The 20,723-nt window shown below is 40.4% G+C and overlaps 1 long non-coding RNA gene across 1 annotated transcript; it reads left to right on the top strand.

Annotated features, from left to right (window-relative positions):
- The first annotated feature begins 8,301 nt into the window (after positions 1–8,301).
- LOC125329838 lies at positions 8,302–20,308 on the top strand. Its single transcript, XR_007205294.1, has 3 exons — positions 8,302–8,318; positions 18,619–18,621; positions 20,226–20,308. It is a non-coding gene; the product is annotated as an uncharacterized LOC125329838 (long non-coding RNA).
- The last annotated feature ends 415 nt before the right edge of the window (positions 20,309–20,723 follow it).

Here is a 20,723-nt window from a genome sequence, read left to right as displayed (position 1 = left end):
CCTTTTCAGTTTACTTCAGTAGCAAGACTCCTCCTACAGCTCCTTTAGTCTGTAAGGCATTGGGAAAAGATGTCCTGGGAAGTGTCGGAGTTGCCATCCTTGGAAGTGTTCAAAAAGTGTGTGGATGTGGCCCTCGAGGACATGGTTTAGTGGTGCACACAGTGGTGGTGCTGGTTTTAGAGTTGGACTTGATGGTTTTCTAAAGGTCTTTTCCAACCTTTACAGTTCTGTGATTCCTCCATGATTTGCAGCGGAATGTACATATGTGGGACAAAAATGGTTATGACTTAAGATCTATGTCTGGAATTTAATCTCTGAAATTTCTGACTTACCTAATAAATGAGGCTTCTCTACCCTCAATTGTTAACTGAACGTATTGAGCTTTTTTCAAACTATTAACTCCCCAAATATTCAGGGCTCGGGTTGCTTTTGAATGATTTCTTTGGTAATAAGAAACTTGTAGTGAACTTTGGATTTTCATCCTTTAAAACCATTGACTTGCAGTTAGCCTATGAAAAGTGTAATTGATTTCCATTTAGCTGTAATGGAATTTCTGCCTGGGCTGCATCGAGTGGGGTGAGGGATGTGGAGGGCAGTGAATCACTGTCCCGAGGCTCGTTCCATCTTCTGTGACACTCCGAGGGATGGGAGCTCCTTGGAAATAAAATTCCCATGTTTCTCTCCAGTCGATTCACTGCTGCAGTCAGTAAGGGATGTTTTTAAGCAGAAGCAAGGGCTGGATGATCGACCATAAAGCTTCTCTAATGAATTAAATTACACCAGTGATACTTTCTTATTGTTCCAGGCAGGAGAGCCTGATATCCAGCAGCCCGTGGGCAATAATACTGAGGAAGTAACAGAATCTCAGCTGATGTGGGTTATTGCTTTCCTATTTCCCCTATCAGCAAAGGATTTTAGCACCATAGATTGGGACTACTGGTCTGAAATACATTTGAAGAGGTCAGGAGGTGTTATTTGATGTCCACTGGGAAAGATTTTCTACTCCTCTTAAAGACAATACACATCAACCAATGCTTTATTTCAAAGTATTTCACTTCAAAAAGGTGCTCTGAAAGGGTCTGAAAGAAATTTTTAGTAATATCTGCCATGTTAGTGTCACAGTTTCTGTTGCTGGGATGTTTCATAGGATGTTTCATATAGGATGTAGAGCTACGTTTTGAATTAGTTAATTTACTGCTGTGTTTGTGTCTGCAGTCTTCCAATGATGTGCACAATTCTTTTATCCTTCTGGGCAGTTTCCTGGTGCTTTCCAAAAAGGAATCTCTTGTTATATTCAACAGCTTCCTCGAGGAGGGGTAGACACTGATCTCTCCTCTCTGGTGGCCAGGGACAGGGCTCAGGGGATGGTTGGAGGTGGGCCAGGGGAGGGTCAGGATGGATCTCAGGGAAAGGTTCTTCCCCCAGAGGGTGCTGGGGCACTAAACAGGGAATGGGCACGGCCCCGAGGCTGCCAGAGCTCCAGGAGTGTTTGGACACCGCTCCCAGGGATGCACAGGGTGGGATTGTTGGGGTGTCTGTGCAGGGCCAGTGGTTGGACTGGATGATGCTGGTGGGTCCCTTCCCACTCAGGACATTCCATGATTCCACGATTCCTCCCTACAAGTATCTTGGACAGTCTGCACTAAAAATCTTCAGTTATTCTGGCTTCCTAACCATCTGAGAGAAACCTTTGTTTTGCTTGTTAGAAACTTTTGGCATTTTTCTCTTTTATGTTTTGAACTAAACAGGGTGAGCCCCACCCCGTCTCTCCCAGCACTGGCCATGAGGGAGAGTCAGGGCTCAGGAGGCTTTGTACTGACTACACCGAGAGACACCCCTGCCTCGGGTAACAGATGATGTGTTCGGTCTCTGCAGACGTTTTGCATTTCAAAGGAAAGCACTTCATGGTAATCAACCCTTGTGTTTGCTGCTGCTCACTTAGAGAGGGGGAGTGTTATGAATACTTGATACATGGAATAAATATTACAGAAGGGAAAATATTTTTTGCCACTTCGCAACACTTACTCTTTTATTTGACCTTATAATGAGGTTTTCTAAAACCCTAACGGGGTCTGACTCATGCTGATGTCAAAAGAACTTCCTGGGGTGACTTTGGTCCTCCATATGGAGCTCATGCCCAGCTGGAGGTCTGTGGCAGGGAAGCTTCTCCATCACTGTCAGGAGTCAGAGTGCTTATTCCAATCATCACCTCACAGTAATTATGCAGAGGATGGGGTTAATTTTTGATCCCTCTCTCATTTACTCCAAGACACATCGTTTTAATGTACACAGTGACACATGGAGATGGACCATTTATGAGGGGTGATGGACTCCACTGCCATTACGTTTTAATGCATCATTAATTTTCTGGGCAGATGTAAAACAAGACTCTGATATTCTGTTCTTCATTCCCAAGGTTGACTTAAAAGTCAGTGACCTCTCTTGATTGAGTGGTCATTAAACTAGTCTGAACTATAGTCATTGTAATCTTCAGAGCATATAAAAATTAGCAGTTAAAAAAAAACATGCAGATTTTTGCCTAAGACTCTGGCCTATTAATTTCTACATTAAAATTATGCATAGACTTCTCTTCAAATGCACCTGAGAGAGCCTTTTAGATTCCTCAATTTCCTTTGTCCAAGGTGAAATTCTATCCAAAATGATTGCATAATGCTAAAAACATTTCAGGAGCTTGATCTGCTGAAATTTAAGCATATTTGAGTTTTAGGGATTCAAGTTATGCTCCTCAGCTAAAATTTATGTGAAGGGATGAAGAAAACAGGGGTGGAATGACAATGCATCCCTGTCCCTGGAGGGGCAGGGGTTGGAGCTAGGTGGTCTTTGAGGTCCCTTCCAACCCAAACTATTCCATGATTCCATGTTGATGTTCCCAGAGGTTTCAGATCCAAGGAGGTGAGGTGCCTTCTGCTGGTGTAGATTTTGTTTCCTGGCCCGTTCCTTGACTGTGGGCACTGCTTCTGTCCTGGGACTGATTGCACAGCTGCCCATGGACAGGGTGGGCACTGGGAGAACCCACACAACTCATTTTTTTGGGATCATTGGAGAGGGTCAACCTTCCCATAAGGAATCTGGTGCCTTGAAGAAGGTTCCCACCTTCACACCCTGCTCCATCACAACTGAGATTTTACTGTAAAATAAAAATTCCTCAAGTTTTGCTGCACCGTGTGTGGCCAAATTGGCTTTTTCTATACTTTCTATTTTCACTAAACCATCAGGTAAGTTTGGTGTGAACACATGAACTTAAGTTAACTTCTGCAAATGGGTTTTTTTAAAAATTAAAATAGAAGCACGTTTTGTTTGTTGGTTGTTTTTTAGGGGGATTTATGTGATTTTTTTTTTTTTAACTTGGTTTGGTCTGTTGTTGCCAGCTTGTTTGTGGGGTTTTTTGGCAGTGCTGGAATAAAATGCTGATTTTTGGCAGTGTCCAAGGACAGGTTGGATGGAGCTTGGAGAAACCTGAGCTAGTGGAAGGTGTCCCTGCCCATGGCAGGGGGTGGAACTGGATGGGCTTTAAGGTCCATTTCCACCAAAACCATATGATCCTATGTCACTGTGCCTCCTTGATCCTCTTGTGAGTGACTTGGTCATCCAGTCAGTGAAAATCAAAGTAATTTTCAGTGCTAAGCATGGTGATTATTTTCTCTCTCAGCATATAAAAATTATGAAATGCGCTATGGGAGCCGGACAGGGATATAAGCGGGCAAGTTGGAAGTGAGGGTGGTAGTTAAGTACATATTATTTACCCAAATATCTGCATAAAGAGCAAAAAGTAGTTCAGCTTTCACAACTAGAGGAACATCCAAGCTCTTGCAGTGGGAAGAAATAGATGCAAAGTTCTTTTGTTTAGTCTCCCCCAATATTTCAGGATTGTTATTTCACAGACACTAATGTAACAGAAATATAAGCAGCAAAACAGCGCCTCTCAGGACAGTGTTTTCGGAAACTTAGTAAGAAGTCTCGCTTTCTTATCCTAATCACGTACACCAATTTAGTGTCTGTTCTTGTCCTGTTCCTGAAAAGCATCAGAAGCATTTTCTTCTCACAAGTCCTATTGATTGCTGTCCCGTAGAAGTTGAACGCATCTGCACTATTTGTTTGGGTTTTGTTGTCAGTAATCCATTTTTGTTTGTATTTTTTTCAGTTCTGCTATAAAATTCAAGTCAGTCTCGTTCTGAAATACAGGGAACTCGGGAACAGGTTGCCCTGAGGACTGTATTGTGTTTTAATAAGAAGTGTTACATCACTCTTAGAAGCATCAGTTAATTGCCCTTGGACTTGTGTCAGGGCATGTTTCCCATGCAATTTCTAGGTGTACTTACTGGGAATTCTTTCTAAAATTTCTGAAGTGGGAGGAGGCAGGAGCAGCGGAGGGGGGCTTTTATGGATTGAGCATGACCCCCCACTGCCCATCTCCCCTTGGGAGAGTTTAGGAAAGTGTGTGTGGTGGAAGGTGGTGTTTTAATCCGGTTTTGCTTTCTTTATTCAAACATATTTTAGTTGGTGATCAATTAAATTAACTTTCCCCAAGCTGAGTCTGTTTTGCCTGTGACTATAATTGGTAAGTGACCTCCTTGTTTGTTATTTTTTTTTCATCACAATCCATGAGGGTTTTCATCTCATTTTCTCCCCTGTCCTGTTGAGGAGGGAGATCAAGAGAGCATCTGGGCAGTCAGCCCAGGTCAACATCTTTATATGAATATATTTACATATTATACCAATATTGGTATGGGAAAAAGTGCTGCTTTGGGATCAGCTTCCACAGAACACCAAGTTTTACGGCATTGTCAGGACAGATGAAGGTGGGAGTATCTCGAGGGAGCAATTAGGGGAGTATGAGAGTGATGCAAACAGAATTTATTTTGTTTATTGCCATTCTTTGCAATACTTTTGCCATTTAGGAGCACCAAATTATCTAGAATTGCATCAATTTTAAGATTGCATGAAGATTATCATTCTAGGCAGGGAGATTTCACCACAGCCTCCTCTAATTCTGCCCAAAACTTCACTGGTTTAGGAAGTGCTGTGTGATTTCACGGACTCCCCGGAGGAGCAGCATCCTTTCCCAAGGATTGCTATCAGATCTTCACCCCAGGACATTATCTGGTGAACACCGAGCGGACAGGAGTAGCTACCTATTCATAAATATTTATTTACATGTTAGATTCCTAACTTGAAAGCTTAAATTGAATTAATTTGGGTTGTTTATCTGTGAGTAGAATAGAATGGTTTTGGCAGAAGGACTTCAGCTGTGGTCAGAGCTTTTTCTGCGTTGAAGTAAATACACAGCTCCACATGATGAATTGCTCTGTTTATAATGTTCTTGTTTCAATAATTATTCCATTAGATAAATAAAACCTTCTCCTCATGTATAACATTCATTCTAAATTTAAAAAAACAACAACAAACCACAAATCCAAGCAGACGTTAAGTTTTGTAGTAGCTGTTAAATGCAGACTTTCAATGATTATTAAAGAATTCATTTCCTAAGCTGAGGCACTGGCACAGCTTGCCTGGAGAAGACATGGTCTAGTGGAAGGTTCCCTGCCCATGGCAGGGGGTGGAATGAGATGAGAGTAATTTTAGCGTATAAAAAAGTACAAAAGAAAAATGCTTATATAGGTCGGATGGTCACCCAAACTGAGCACAAAACCAACTGGTGCTTATTTCTGAAGCTCAGCAATGAGTATTTTCTAATGGTTTACCAGTGAAACAAACTAAAATTTTCTCCTTTAAACACTAAAAAAAAATTTAAAAAAAGAAAAAAATTGAATGCAATACTTCTTTCCCATGAAGATCTGTTTCAGTCAATAAGTTCCTTGTGTAATGACAAGCAAGCAAGCAAGCAAGCTGCTTAAACAAGGTGTTTATAACATGCAGCATATTACAGCACATTTTATGATTCATGTAGCCTAAATATGAATATAAATTGATTATTTTCTTCTTTCTTGTGCTCAACTGGAAATGTAAGTTGTTTTTTTTTTTTTTGCTTTAACAACCTACCAATGATTTTTCAGAGCAAAGAGTCTTTCTATGTCATTAGACTTTGCCTACTTGTAAATATGTAAATGCTACTATGCATATTAACATTTGTCTTGGTTGAAGGATGTAAATATGGCTTTGGGGAATACGGAGGTGGGAGATGAGGAAAGGGAGGAAACAGTAACAAGGGAAGTCTGGTACAAGGTTTTCAAGTCCAAAAGCTGAAACTCGATTTTCAGAATTAAAATTCATGCACATTTCACTGTACCTGCAGCTCGTGCCCGTTTTTAGCCTTACATTTAGTCTGGATTTGGGATTTCCAAATCACTGAGTTTGGGTTTGTTTGTTTCATGTGGAAAATTCTAGAAATTCTACAAATATGTAAATCCTCTGATAAGGCGTGTGTGCGTAAGGAAATTCTAAGTAGAATAAAACCACAAAAATGCCAGGGGGAGGTGGGAAGAGACTTGGCCATACTTCACTGTCGCGATGGAGGGAAAACCCGGACGCTCAATATGAGTGATCAACAGGAATTCATTTATTGATTGTACCAAAGCTTCTTATATACTATCAATAATAGGCTCATGCATATTCGTAAAGGCGCATTCTAAGTGGTTCACGTCGTCTTAGCTGATCTCTAACCCCTCCCTTAGTTCCCCTTCTGTGGTCAGCAGTTCTCCTTTTTCTCTGGCCTTCCTGACCACAGGCATCTATTTTTTTGCTGCCAAAGACTATCCTTGCTAACTCTGCAGTAAAACCCATAGCTCAGCAATAAGAACTCAATGCTAGTTCAGTTGTTGAGCAAGATACGTGCAATATTCTGCAACTTCAATTGTTACACAAGATGTGTGCGATGTTCTGCAAGATCTTGCTCAGTAAACTGCAAAGGGTCTATGTGCCCTTTCTCACGTAGCCAATTTCCCACACTTCACCTCAGTGCAAACAGTGTCTCCATGCTCCAAACCCCTTCTTTCTTTGTGAAATGTGACATTTCTGTCTCACCAGATGAGACTCCAGAAATATTGATTCAGTTTTTAAATAGGGTCACAACAATTTCCTGAATATCTACAAATACTGATGTTTTCTTTCGTATATCACAGAATCCCTGACTGGTTTGGGTTGGAAGCGACCTTTAAGCCCATCCAGTTCCATCCACTGCCATGGGCAGGGACACCTTCCACTAGCCCAGGCTGCTCCAAGCCTTGTCCAACCTGGCCTTGGACACTTCCAGGGATCCAGGGGCAAGGTGTCTGCCTCTCATAGGGAGAAACAGAAAGTGGAAAAATTACTCTCTTTCCAATAAAGAATCCAACAGTGCTCCACAGATAATTAATTTGCCTAAAAATATGTAATTTTCTGTAGATATTTAGGTGTTACACAGATGAGTTATTTTAACATTGCATTATCTTATTTAAAGGATATAGTGAAGTTAATGTTATTTATACCTCTAATAAGCCACAAATAAGCTTAACTGACTGTGGGCAAGAATGTCCCAGCCCATGGCAGGTGGTGGAACAAGATCATCTTTGAGGTCCCTTCCAACCCAAACCATTCTGGTATTTTAGGAACACCCTGCTTTGCCATTACCTGTTGGGCAAAGCATCATTTGCCAAGCCAGTCTGGAGATAGATTCCAGGTAATTTATTTTAATATGAAATACTTTATTAGGAAGACTTTCAAAAGCATTTTGGGAAATGTAACGAATAACTTTTGCACAGCTGATACAGATTTGCAATGGGAAATTGGACTAAAGGACCACTAACAGTCTCTAGAAGAATTCTGTGTCTGTAATTCTTTGTGATGGTGTTGGAAAACAAAACAGATCAGTCCTACCTGGCTTGGGAGACCTTGGCTTGGCCCAGAGTCAGGTGGCACAGAAATTACTGCTACACAGAGTCATTTGTGGGCTTGTGTATCAAACAGAAAATATGCTTTAACCTCTGCAGTAATCACAGAGTGAAAAGCCTGAAAAGGCTTCAAACACCGGCAAAAATTGGCAGGGGCCTGTTGAATTTCCTGACTTGGAGATGCTCCAAACTGGAGTGGGCAAAGCCCTCAGCAAGCTGACATCTGTGGCCCTGTGCAGAGCAGGGGGTGGAATGGAGACTTCCAGAGGCTCCTTCCAACCTTTATCATCCTGTGATGCCATGATTTGAAGGGGCATAGGAAATTAGTCCCCACTTTGTGCTGGATTCTGATGTCTGAGGATGCAGGGTCCCATGTGCTACAAGGGACAGGCATGATATTGCAACAATTATGGATTTCCTTCCTAAATCTGGAGCAAGAGTTCCAGGAAACCTTGCCTTAAGGAACATCATGTCTTAGGGAAGCATCCCGACCTTAAAATTCTTCAGACAGTCTTTCCTGCTGTGTTATTAGGCATTAACTTCGCAAAATATGATTTTCTTTAAAACCCTGTTTGCTGAGAAATGAATTTTTGATTGGTTGGTTTAGACATGCTAAAATAAATACTTTTTAAAGAGACCAGGACCAAATAGAATAACTCCTAATGACTGAGATTTTTTGAATCACTTTTATCCAGCATAAAGATAAAAACCAAACATGCTCTGTGGTCATATGCATGGATATACAGGATCTCTTGTATTAATACGCTGAAAATATACTTCCATGACCAGGAGCAGGAGTGCAGGATCACTTACAAAAAGATGGAATCACAGAATCATAACTAAAAATGTGTAGATGGCTTTGTACAAAAAGCAACATGAGCCTTCTTTTCTGATTTTGAATGGCTTGACAGGAAAAACAGTTTTATCCATCTGTCCCCACAGAAGAGAGAGTGAGAAAAGATAGTTTTTAATGGGTAATTTGCAACAGAAACGTAGGATTGGCTCACCTGATGTTGAAATATCATCCACAAATACAATCTTTGCAATGTAAAGAAAAGAGTATTGGAAAAAATGACCCTTTAAAGAAACCACAGAAAACACTGGAAAAATCACTTTGACGTAAGAGATTTAAAGAATATGACCTATTCAGCTTTTCTAAAAGAAGACTGAAATACAACTTAATCATGATGTCAAACCCTTTCCAATAACAGATATTTTAGAGAAAATAGTTTAGCAAAGTCAGAGTGTAAACCAGGGCTGAATGCTCAGGGAAGATGGATTCAAACTGGAACCATGCTGGGGATTTGGAAAGGTCCAGAGATTCATAAGAGCAAAAGTGATTTATAAAGGATAGAATCTGTCAGGAAAAAGAGAAGAAGAATAGGTATTTTTCATTTCAGTGTCTTCAGGATAAGTGTTTCAAGAACATATGGTTCAGTTGAACACAGAATATTGGACTCAAAGAACTATTAAGTCAAAGTTAATGGTCTGCATTATGGGTAGAAAATTATTTCTCCCACCCTACAAATGCACAGATGGAACAATACACATTGCATCCATCCCATGCAAGGAGTTGAAAGTCTTTCATATATTCTGAAATGGAAGCAGTTCCTGTTCCAGGAACTCTAAAGAGATTGAAATAGTGAATAAATGTCAGGGGAAAGCAATGTCATTTTCTACTGAAATACACAGGAAGAAATAATTTTGGTGGAAAACATGGAAATATTTTACACTTGTATTTTTCCCTCTCTCTAAAACAATTTAACTGTCTAAAAGATAGATTCTTTCTGTTGTGCTGATCAGGAAGAAATGTTTTGGGTGGGATTTGGCTTGGGGTTTCTTTGTTGTTGGTTGTTGGGCTTTTTGTTGTTGTGGATTCTGGAAACTAAACCAGACCTGAAGTAACTGACTGAGGTCATTGCCTTCATCAGTCAGCAACTTTGAGACATATTGTTTATTGTGCTCACCACATTCTCCTTGCAGAAAACATCTGGATGATAATTTAGAAAGCAACTGCATTTTCTACCAAAATAATTTTTAATTGAGGCAAAAAATACCCCAAGAAACCAAACCACCCTTTTAATCCTTAAAATATGGTTACTTGCAACTATATTTCTTCTTTCCCTTGGCATCCTCTTTGAAAGACAAGGCTGAAGCAGCACTTCGAATGGAGCAGTTCTTTTAACAGGCTCCTGCTTTAAGGATTAATGAAATAGCCCCTCTATAAAGGATGGATTTTCTTCCCAAGCTGAACTTCCAGGATGTCATAAATACTTCTGAAAAAAGGCCTCTGAGTTACAGGGCTTTTGCACAAATCCTCACATGAGACGTTTGGCATTCAGGTTCTGTTCTTTGCTTCCCCTCATCACGTTGTTTTATGTGATGGGATAAGTTCAAGATCACAATAACATCCCCTCATAATAAACAGAAATATTTCCACATCCAGGAGTCCACGTCTGACACTGGATCCTTGGGGGCTGGCTGATGTGAGGACTCAGAATCAGAGAATCCCAGAAGGGTTTGGGTGGGAAGGGACCTTAAAGCCCACCCAGTGCCACCCCCTGCCATGAGCAGGGACACCTTCCACTGTCCCAGGCTGCTCCAAGCCCCATCCAACCTGGCCTTGGACACTTGCAGGGATCCAGGGGCAGCCACAGCTTCTCTGGGCACCCTGTGCCAGGGCCTCCCCACCCTCACAGGGAACAATTCCTCCCCAATATCCCATCTATCCCTGCCCTCTGGCAGTGGGAAACTATTCCCTGTGTCCTGTCACTCCATTTCCTGATGAATTGTCCCTCTCCAGTTCCCTGCAGCCCCTTCAGGCCCTGGAAGTTGCTGTGAGGTCTCCACACAACCTTCCAGTCTCCAGGCTGAACATTCCCAGCTGTCCCAGCCTGGCTCCACATGGGAGGTGCTTCAGCCCCCTCAGCAACTCCATGGCCTCCTCTGGATTTGCTCCAATGGTTCCATGTCCTTCTTATGTTGGGGACACCAGAACTGGAGACTGCATTGCAGGTGAGGTCTCACCGGAGCAGAGAGGGAGAATCCCCTCCCTCAAAAGAAGGGAGGTATGGTTTTTTCTTAAGGGAAAAAAGGGATTTTTTTATCTTCTGGGATGTGATTTTCTTTTTGTAAGAAGGAACAGACTGACAGAATTACCAGGAAATTACAAAGTGAATTTGCTTTGGCAAGAGAGTGAAATGTCTGGACTAGTAAATAACAAGCAACTTTCTCCCTGTTATGCCATGAGAGTGGGGAATGTGTTTTTACCTGCCCATGTTGTTCACTACCTTTTTCTGGTAAAAATGGCATGGAATTAGCCATCTTTTTATAGCAACTGTTGCAGTGAAGCTCCAGATCGTGGCTGTACTCATTGCATAGCAATATAATAGACTAAACCTCATATTTTAATAATAAAGAGTGGAATAGAAACATCTTTTATTGGCACGATGAATAAAAGGAACGATTCTCTCAGCAATCTTGGACAATAATCTGTCAACGCTTTCATATCTATCATCTCACAAAAGATTTTTGCCTTTACTAATAAAAAACCTGAGGGTTTGTACAGACCACATGTTCTCAGGGCTTTTCTGGTTTTGTCTTAGACAGAGAGGATTTTAGATTTGTCAGGTTTGATAACAGCTGTTTAGCAATCAACATTTTGGTGTAGTTTTACTTTAGTTCATAAAGATAAAGAGTAATTTTTCTATGTGAATTGAATTGTCTTTGCCATCCAGAATAAACTGTTGTGGGGAAGGTTTTGTAGACATGCTGATCCCAGGAGGCTCACTCCAATCACAGCAGTCAATCTGTGGTTGTTACAGGGATAAAACCTCACATCCTTCAGGTAAAACCGCTTTCAAAGAGACCAGAAGAGAACAGCTGGATAATAGGGATCAAAGGAAGAGAAGGAGGGTGTGGGCAGTCTCTGCAGGGAAAAGGCTCGTAAAAATCCACGTAGATCCCAAGAATATCAATACCCTCCTCCTCCTGGCAAAGAGGAGGAAGATGCCATGAACTTCCCACTCCCCCCATCAAGGCCTCAGGCTGCTGGAAGTTCCCCACACCTGAGCAAAACCCCATCCCTGAGCACCTCTGAGTGATTCCAAAGATATGGTCCTAGGAGGTTGATGCACCTTAAGTATATGATGTAGCACCTCAAATGGAACCCACCAAGACAAGGTTCATGACTCTGATCTATCAGTGAGGTGATTCATGTGCTAATATCAGTGTTTTTCATCAAATCCAGCTCCTCTGGCTTACATTTCTTGACAGGATTTTATGCTACATCCATTGACTACAGTTCCTGTTTGTTTGGCTGGGTTTTTTAAAATCTCTTTGCTCGAGGAAGCTCCAAGATTTTTTGTAAATGGGTGTCACCGGTGAGCTGCTGCTTGGTGGTTCAACCTGAAGGACTCAACCCCAGGACTTCAACAATAATCCATTTGTAATTCTTCAATTACCCTGCAAGAAGCCAAGTATTTAATTGCCTTCTCCCTCTCTAACCCCATTGCCAATGGAAATCCACATTCAAGGGAGAGTAAGAATATTGACCTTTTCTTTTCAGGTAATACCAACTAATTATGACACACTCAGACCATTTAATTGATGTATTGTAAGATAATTGCTCTCTGTAAGGACCAGGATGTGTTTTGCTGGAGGCAAAAATATTCAATAACTATTTAATTACATAAGTTGCGGCACTTTCAGTTCTTGATGTGTCTGAGCTGAAATGCAGCCCCTAGACCATGGACAAGGAGTAGAACTGGACTCAGGAGAGACTGGATGTGTCAATTACAAACCATTGGAGCACACAGGGCCATGACATGTATTTAAACCCTCTGACAGAAAATGTGCCAAGCAAGGCAAGTGGAAACTTTAATTAGCTGATCTTTAAAGTTGTATCTTATTTCCTGCAGAATAAGTTCTAATCCTTGTACTGTTTTGACAGTTTTTCTGACCTGAACTGAATTTCTTTTGCTGACATGCTAATCCGGATTTCATTTAAAATTATCATTTATATTTGCTCATTGTTCCTTTTGCTGAATTTAATTAGAGTTTTGCCAGGATTGGCTGAAGGCTGTTTTGGGGAGGAAATTTCTACGACAAGCTGTAGCATGCTGTAGAAATTATAACCCTGGGCTTTTTTAAATTAAATGAAAGCAAAGGGTAAAAAATTAAAAGTGTGCTGCAAAAGTATTAATCTTACTTCACACACAGAAATTCATAAACTCAAACATTATGCAAGACTTGTTGAAAGCTAGAGCAAAACAGCATAGCCTTATTGCTGCTCCTGCATTGTTCTGTCCTTCAGCTATTTCACATTTAACTGAGCTTTTTGCCTCTGCAAAAGCTACCAAACAAATAAAATGTGTGGTGGCAAAACGTCTCTCTGCAGAAAAGCCAGTGCTAAGAATCCTCTGGAATTCACACTTGACTGAGCTGTTGACCTCTATGTTAGAGGACAGCACAACACATTGCAAGCAAAACACTGATTTTTTACCAGCACTTTTAACTGCAGAACAGATTTTTATTTGGGGCTTTATTTTTTCTCTGTTGCTACAACATAGCATCCAGATGTAGCACAGGAACACAAAGTCATCCGAATCAGTACATCTGCCATCCTCCTGAGGTGCCTGACTGATGGATCAGGTGAGTCTGGAGATTTAAAGTACACTGTCCACAATCTGCCAGCTAAAATTTTAGTCTCACCAGCACACATAAAAGGCAAATTCCCCCATTTTTCTCAACACCACTGAAAGTCGAGGTCACGTAGGTCCTTTTCCACAATTGGAATGCTGTGGTGGGGACAACACAGTGCCTGGAGAGAAAAAAAGCCTGTCTGGGCTCTGCAGAGCAGCTTGACCTGCAGAAGATCCATCTTCCTGTTGCTAACAGGATGTGAAAAATTGAACATGCCTAGGATCCCACAGAAATGAGGTTACGGTGATGAGTCCTGTCACACTGTATGGCAAGAGGAGAGGGAAAGGCCTCAAGTTGTGCCAGGGAAGGTTTAGGTTGGATATAAGGAAAAACATATTCACAGAAAGGGTGGTCTAGCATTGGGGGCAGTGGTTGGAATCACCATCCCTGGAAGTGTTCAAAACACATGTGGATGTGGCACTCGAGAACATGTTGATCCTTCAGGAGAGGCAGGACCTTAAACAAAGATTTCTGGCACTTTTGTGTTTCCTCAGTGTGGCTGAGACAATTGCAGGAGCAGCAGATTTGAGATGGGACCAACCCAAAACTCTTGTCCTTTCAAAGTGACAGCTGAAGACAAGCCACTAACTTGCCCAGAATATCTACATCACCCCAAGTAATTGAATTACCTGTGTTAGGTCAACCCTGCCATTTACTTCTTTGGAAATGCAATTGCAAAAGTAGGCAAAAGTGCAAGTGACAGGTATTATTAGCATCAGTGAGAAAGTGAATGAATGGGAAATATTTTAAAGGTTTCTGGAAAGACTGTAATTTGGGTGAGCTTTCTGTCACTTTTAAATAAAATGAATATGGAATTGGTCTAAGAGAATGTATATAATGGCACTAAAAATTGACTTCTAGATTGTTTTTTTCTAGTTGCTGTGAGCACAGAAATCCTTTCTTTATTACTTTGTTATCTTTCAATTTTCAGTGGGAAAACTGCAAGTGCTAACGTGTCACTCACATCTCCAATGATTCACCAAAGCACAAGGCATCTGAATTTAGAGCTGACTGCACTTTTTTCTATTGTAATAACATTTAAATAGAACAATGTCAAGTTCCTAGTACCAAAATATCTTCCAGAAACATGTTTTGGTAAGTGGTTTTTGAGAGTTATGGCTTGTTTTCCTAAAATATTTCCCATGAGCCTGCTGCATGGAAACAGCTCTGCCATAAACCTTCCTCCTGGACACCAAAGGTTGGGCATCTGTTCTCAATTTTATAGCAGCCTTTGGAAGCAGATGCCTGGGAAACTGTCTTCCCAAAAAAAAAAGGGATTCTTTGTTTTAGGAAGGTTGCATGAACAACTGCCTGGGAATCCTCATCTTGAGGGTGTTTACTGAGGGGATTTAATTATGATGCAGATCAGCAGTTGTGCTGAAATTGGTCAAGGCCATTCTCCTATGAACCTTCCTGATCAGGGATTCTGACCCATTGTAGAATAACCATGAAATTACTCATCCTTCAGCTGTTATAGGTGCTGGTTCTGTGCTCCTTACCCAAACCTGGCCACTGACCAGGGTGTAAAAACATGGAATTATAAAGAAATTTGAATACAAGATAATTGGGTCATTTTAGTTCAAAAAACACCCTCGATCATTTCAGCCACTTTGGAAAAATGAAAGCATGGGTGCAGATTGATGACAAGAAAATCCCAATTGCTTCCTGAAGCTGTTTGTAAAGCTCTGAAGAAAATCAGCATTGGTCAACCTACGGGAATCACACAGGATATCATGAACTTATTCTGGCATTGATAACAACAGAGCTGGTTTTGTGTAAAGGAAAACCTTCAGAAATTACTTCCACCCTCAGTCTGTTGAGCAAAACCTACACGTATTTCAATATTACTCACATAACCCAAAATGTATTTATGATGGCTCAAGTGACTGTCAATCCAGTATTTCTAATAAATACTTGTTCCAGCCCTTTTTTTATCCCTGAACCCATTGTAATTGCTGCAGCTCAAAGTTCTAGGCTGCCATGACCTCTTCCAAAAGCAGATCACAGAAACATCTGTCCCAGGGCAGGATTTGTCCTTTCGACCTGGTGTAGCACAAACCAAATGAAGTAAGGAAAATCGAGTCCAGATCAAAGTTTCCAGGCACATCTTGAAAGAATGATAAATAAAAATAAACCAGAGAGGATGAGGAGGAAGAAAAACTGGTAGTGAGTGGAGTAATTCAGTGTTGTATTCTTGGGCTTTTTACAGTATTTTATTATGAAGGGAAATTAATTTGTAGATCTATTTATCTTTTAAAAATTGTAACAGAAAACATAGGGAATATCAGCAGTCATCACATACTATAAACAACTACTGGTTAAACAGACCATGTGTCTACTAATAATAACAGTATAAATGCATTTTAAAGGGTGAGAAACTCTTCTACTCAAATTTGAATTTGTCAGAACACTGAGGAAGCTGAGAAGGAAGCACTCCATTCTCAGTTTAGCTTTAATCTATATTTGTTGCAGAAAGATGTTTAGATTATTAGTTTTGTCCCCTGACCTTCAGTAAACCCTATAGAGCATTATTTTATTAATATACATTCTTTTCACTGTTGAATTTCACTTTATGTATTTTCCACTAACAAGCATAAAAATGAGTCATCTTTGGTGTCACATGTGCTTCTGCAGGTTAATACCAAGCGTAAAAGGTCATGACTGTGTTTTGGTGCTTTAAATTCCTAAGCATTGTTTGCATTCCTGGGACTTGCTTGTGTTAGCCCAGATTTTCAAACCTCTATACATTTGTATCTTCATCCAAAGATCACTGAAGTCTTGGATGAATTTGTGACTGCCCCATCCTTGGAAGTGTTCACGGTCAGGTTGGAGCAACCTGGTCTAGAGGAAGGTGTCCCTGCCCTTGGCAGGGGGTGGAATGAGATTAAGGGCCCTTCCCACCCAAACCATTATATGACCCTATGGAAAAGGGAATAAATTTCCAGGGTCTCTCTCAATACAGCATTTCTTTCTAAATCTAGAGCTGGGGCTCAGCAGAGAGAAAGAAGGAAATCTATTCAACCTCCTGTAAAAGAGCAAAACTCATTCCTGTAAAGCCCTTAATCCCACGAGCCATTTCAAATTTTAAATTTCCCTAAATATCCCAGGCCATTTACCTTAATTTCCCAACACTTACCCAGAAAGAGAATTTTCAGCTCTGCGTTACTATGAGTCGTTTTTATTTCCTAACAGTGACCTGACTGGTGGTCATACAAATTTGTAAATTTGTATAAATTTCACAGATTTTAAATTCTTTATAAACCACAGTCAAATGGCATGAATACTGGATTAGCAATCAGATGTTCCTGAGCTCTCTGTGATGATCCATTGAAGGGTAAAAATGGTCTGAGAGAAGGATCTTGGGATGAACTTTGTCTCTGTCAAGACCGTTACTGATTCCATCCCTAGCATGTACCAGAACTAAACTGTAATTCTCAGTCAGCCCATCTGAATGGCTTTCAACTGAAAGAGGATTGGTTTTTATTGGACATTGGGAAGGAATTGTTCCCTGGGAGGGTGGGGAGGCCCTGGCACAGGGTGCCCAGAGAAGCTGTGGCTGCCCCTGGATCCCTGCAAGTGTCCAAGGCCAGGTTGGACATTGGGGCTTGGAGCAGCCTGGGACAGTGGAAGGTGTCCCTGCCCATGGCAGGGGTGGAATGGGATGATATTCCAGGTCCCTTCCCACCCAAACCATTCTGGGATTCTATGATTCCATGATCTTCAGCGTGGCTAAATTCTGCTATGGACTTTATTACACTGTAATGTGCTGCAGCATAAGAAATGAGGAAAAAATAAAAATAGATGTGTGCTCTAAGGTCTTTTTGTCCCAATAACATGCCTCAGTTGTAAAACCAAAATCCATGCTGCGTTATTTTCTCCAGTGTCACATTTATTTTTTCTTTACCTACCTCATCCTTACTGGCTTTATCCAGTTGTCCATATTATTTATTTTGTTTCCTCATTCTATTATTGCTGTGGAGTTGCCTTTGCCACCCCAGGAGCCGTATTTCAGCATTCACACTGAGCTGATCTGAGACACCTTAGGTCAGAGAGGCACAAGGGTTATGAAAAGGCCTGCTCAGTTTTTGATGCTTTCTAAAACAGATGTCTGGATTATTTTTGTGTGCATGTTTTCCTTGCAACTTTTCCATCAGATTAATTGATTCATTTTCCTGATTGCTGGTCATTTCCAAGTCTGAATAGTGAGACAGAGTTTTCAGCACAAAACACTTTTATTCCTGCTTTCCAGCATGACCATTTGCTGAAGATTTTTCCTCTCTTAAAATAAAGTAAGTTTTAGATTGCCTCGAATGACATTGTAATGTAACAAATTCTTGACATTCCACCTGTTGTTGTTATTGCTTGCTTCTTCCATCCAAAAAGGAAAAAAAAATCCATTTTTGATGTAGTTACAGAAGCAATGCCTGTCAAAGACAAGGCTCTGTAATGAAGCACTGGGAAGATTTGTCACACATTAAAGATTTCTTGGAAATGTCAAACTTGCCAGCGCTAAATCCAGGATTTGAACACGAGACCCTGAGTAAGCTCCTGCATTGAAGGCAAGAACTGGTATAACACCGACTTCAGAACAACACTTTTGAGAAACATTTTCTCCAAATTGTCTATCTTTAAAGATCTGTCACAAATATGAATCCTTTCCAATTAAATTCGGGAGGTTTTCCTTTCATCCTGTTTGCTTTCCCAGCAGGAATCTATACATGAATGATTCTACTGTTGGTTTCTATAAGAAACTCCTAAAATGCTCCTGGGCATTTGTATCTGCTGAGTGTATTAATTTCAGGCAGACTCTCAAACTTGAAATATTTGAGTAATTTAAAATTGAGATCCCAGTTCCACATGTACTGTGCCCTTCACCTGGGGAGGTTTGTGCCCATCATTGATGCTTGACAGAAATACCATTGTTACATGTGAGCAAGTCTTTTCTGTGCTCTCTCTGACACAAAATCAATGGGCAGAATAAAACCAGCATAAAGAAAATGTTGAGATCGTTCATTCTGTTAACAGCTCTCCTCGAAACCACCTCAGGAATCAGATTGATTGATGACAGGTTGTCCTGAATCAGATCCTCAAATTATCTCACTTCTCCTCTGATTTGTGTCAGTTGAGCTGCATTAAATAGACAAAACTGCATGAGGTCAGACAAAAATGTCTACTAAAGACACGAAACAATTCTGGGAATTCGTGGTCACATTTATGTATTGCTACCAAGATACACCGTGACATTTATTCTGGAATTAAAATATTTTTGGACATTGCAGGTATATTGGAAGCTAAAAATGGCAAGGAAGAATAAACTTCTTCAAAGCCACAGTAATACTGTTTTTTTTAATGAATTTTTAATGTGTTAATAGCTCTGATCTGAGGACTCTACGTATGCATAGAAGTAAGGTCACAGGTAACACCAGGCTGGGTGGGAAGTGAATCTGCTGGAGGGCAGGAAGGCTCTGAGAGGGATCACAGCTTGGACTCAATGATCTTGAAGGTCTTTTCCAACCTTAATTTTTCTGTGATTCGATGTAAATTTACCCATTTTCTTCAATATTGTTACATTAGAACTCGTGAATCAATCACAACACTCCTTCTCTTCATAATTGGGATAATCCTGATAAAGCAATCTGAAGATTTTGCTGTTCAATATCGACATTCCATTTCCCTGTTAGATACTGACACTTTTCAAAAACCCCTTTCTTTGCAGTGTTTAATTCCCTAATGACATGTATACATACATTTACTTATTGCAGCACAGAGCAGGCACCTTTTAAAGTCCCACTCTAGGGATGGATTCGTACACAGCAAAGCAGAATTCTGATGTATTAATGCCAGATTTCTGCGGTTTTCTTCATTCTCTCTGTTCCTGTCAAGATGCCTTGTCAGAGCCTGGCTGGAAAACAGAGTTCTGAAATCTATTGTCATGTTCAGACTTGAAATGCTTGAAGACTTCTGATGTCCTGTAAATCAAAAATTATTTTGAAGCCTTCAAGTGGCTGAGCATTCAGGGAGACTGAGCAATTTTTGTCTGTCTAAAAGCTGAGGAACAAACAACAAGGAACTTTGATGAGACATGCACAAAAGTCTGCTCTGTTCATTTAAATTTGTGTATTTTAACCAAATCATTTACTTTATATATGCTGGAAAAGTGGGAAAAGAGAAGATTGTGCATGAGAAGCTTTAAAAAGGACTATATCTTTATCCAATACAAATTCACAGTCTCAAATTCAATGGAAAATCTGGTTATCTCAAGATAGACAGACAAAGGAAATTAAAAGAATCCCATTACTTCCTCGGCACTGTGTGTGCTTCCTTTCTAAGTATTGTGAAATTGTTTATTAAATGACAAGTACAAAGAAGCAATTTGAGCTTTGTCTTCCAGTGCATTTGAGATACAGATTCCCTTAGTTTGCAAACCATAGTCCTGATGTTGTTTTTATTTTATTTTATTTTATTTTATTTTATTTTATTTTATTTTATTTTATTTTATCTTCATTCTCTTTGGGATATCCCAGGCAGGGTTCCTTAGTCTTGGTTGTCACATATGCTTTATCTTGTGGCAATCTCTTTGTACCCTGCTTCTTATCTCTCCTCTCCCACTGAGAATGGCTATTTCAGAATCTCAGACTGGTTTCAGTTGGGAGGGACTTCAAAGCCCATCCAGAGCCACTCCCTGCCATGAGCAAGGACACTTTCCACCAGCCCAGGTTGCTCCAAGCCCTGTCCAGCCTGGCCTTGGACACTGCCAGGGATGGCACACCTAACAAAATATTCTTCTGATTAGGAACAGGAAGGTAAATAAAAGACACATTTCCATGGATAATATCTCTGTGGAATTACCTTTTCACATGATGATGACTGGATGTATTTTGGTCTGGTAGTTATATGGTATTTTAACCCTTATTGTTGATAAAATAATATCACAGCTGCATAAAATTATGAAGGCTCAGGCAGTATTTTAAGGAAGAGCTCCTTATAATTAATAGTAGGAAAATAATTCTGATGAGATAACCTTGGTGTCAAAACTCTTCCAAAGCTGAAAGAGTATTCAGGTGTCTGAATTTTTGATTGTTGTTATCCTCAGTTTTTTCACTGTTTAATTTCAGGCTTCTGTGAACTTAATAAAACCAAGTAGTTTGTCATGAAAGTGCTTTGTTTTAGAGA

The sequence above is a fragment of the Corvus hawaiiensis genome, chromosome 9 (genome assembly GCF_020740725.1).
Source record: "Corvus hawaiiensis isolate bCorHaw1 chromosome 9, bCorHaw1.pri.cur, whole genome shotgun sequence".
NCBI classification, from domain to species: Eukaryota; Metazoa; Chordata; class Aves; order Passeriformes; family Corvidae; genus Corvus; species Corvus hawaiiensis.
Note: the sequence above shows the minus strand (reverse complement) of the source record. Positions and strands in the feature narration are given on the sequence as shown.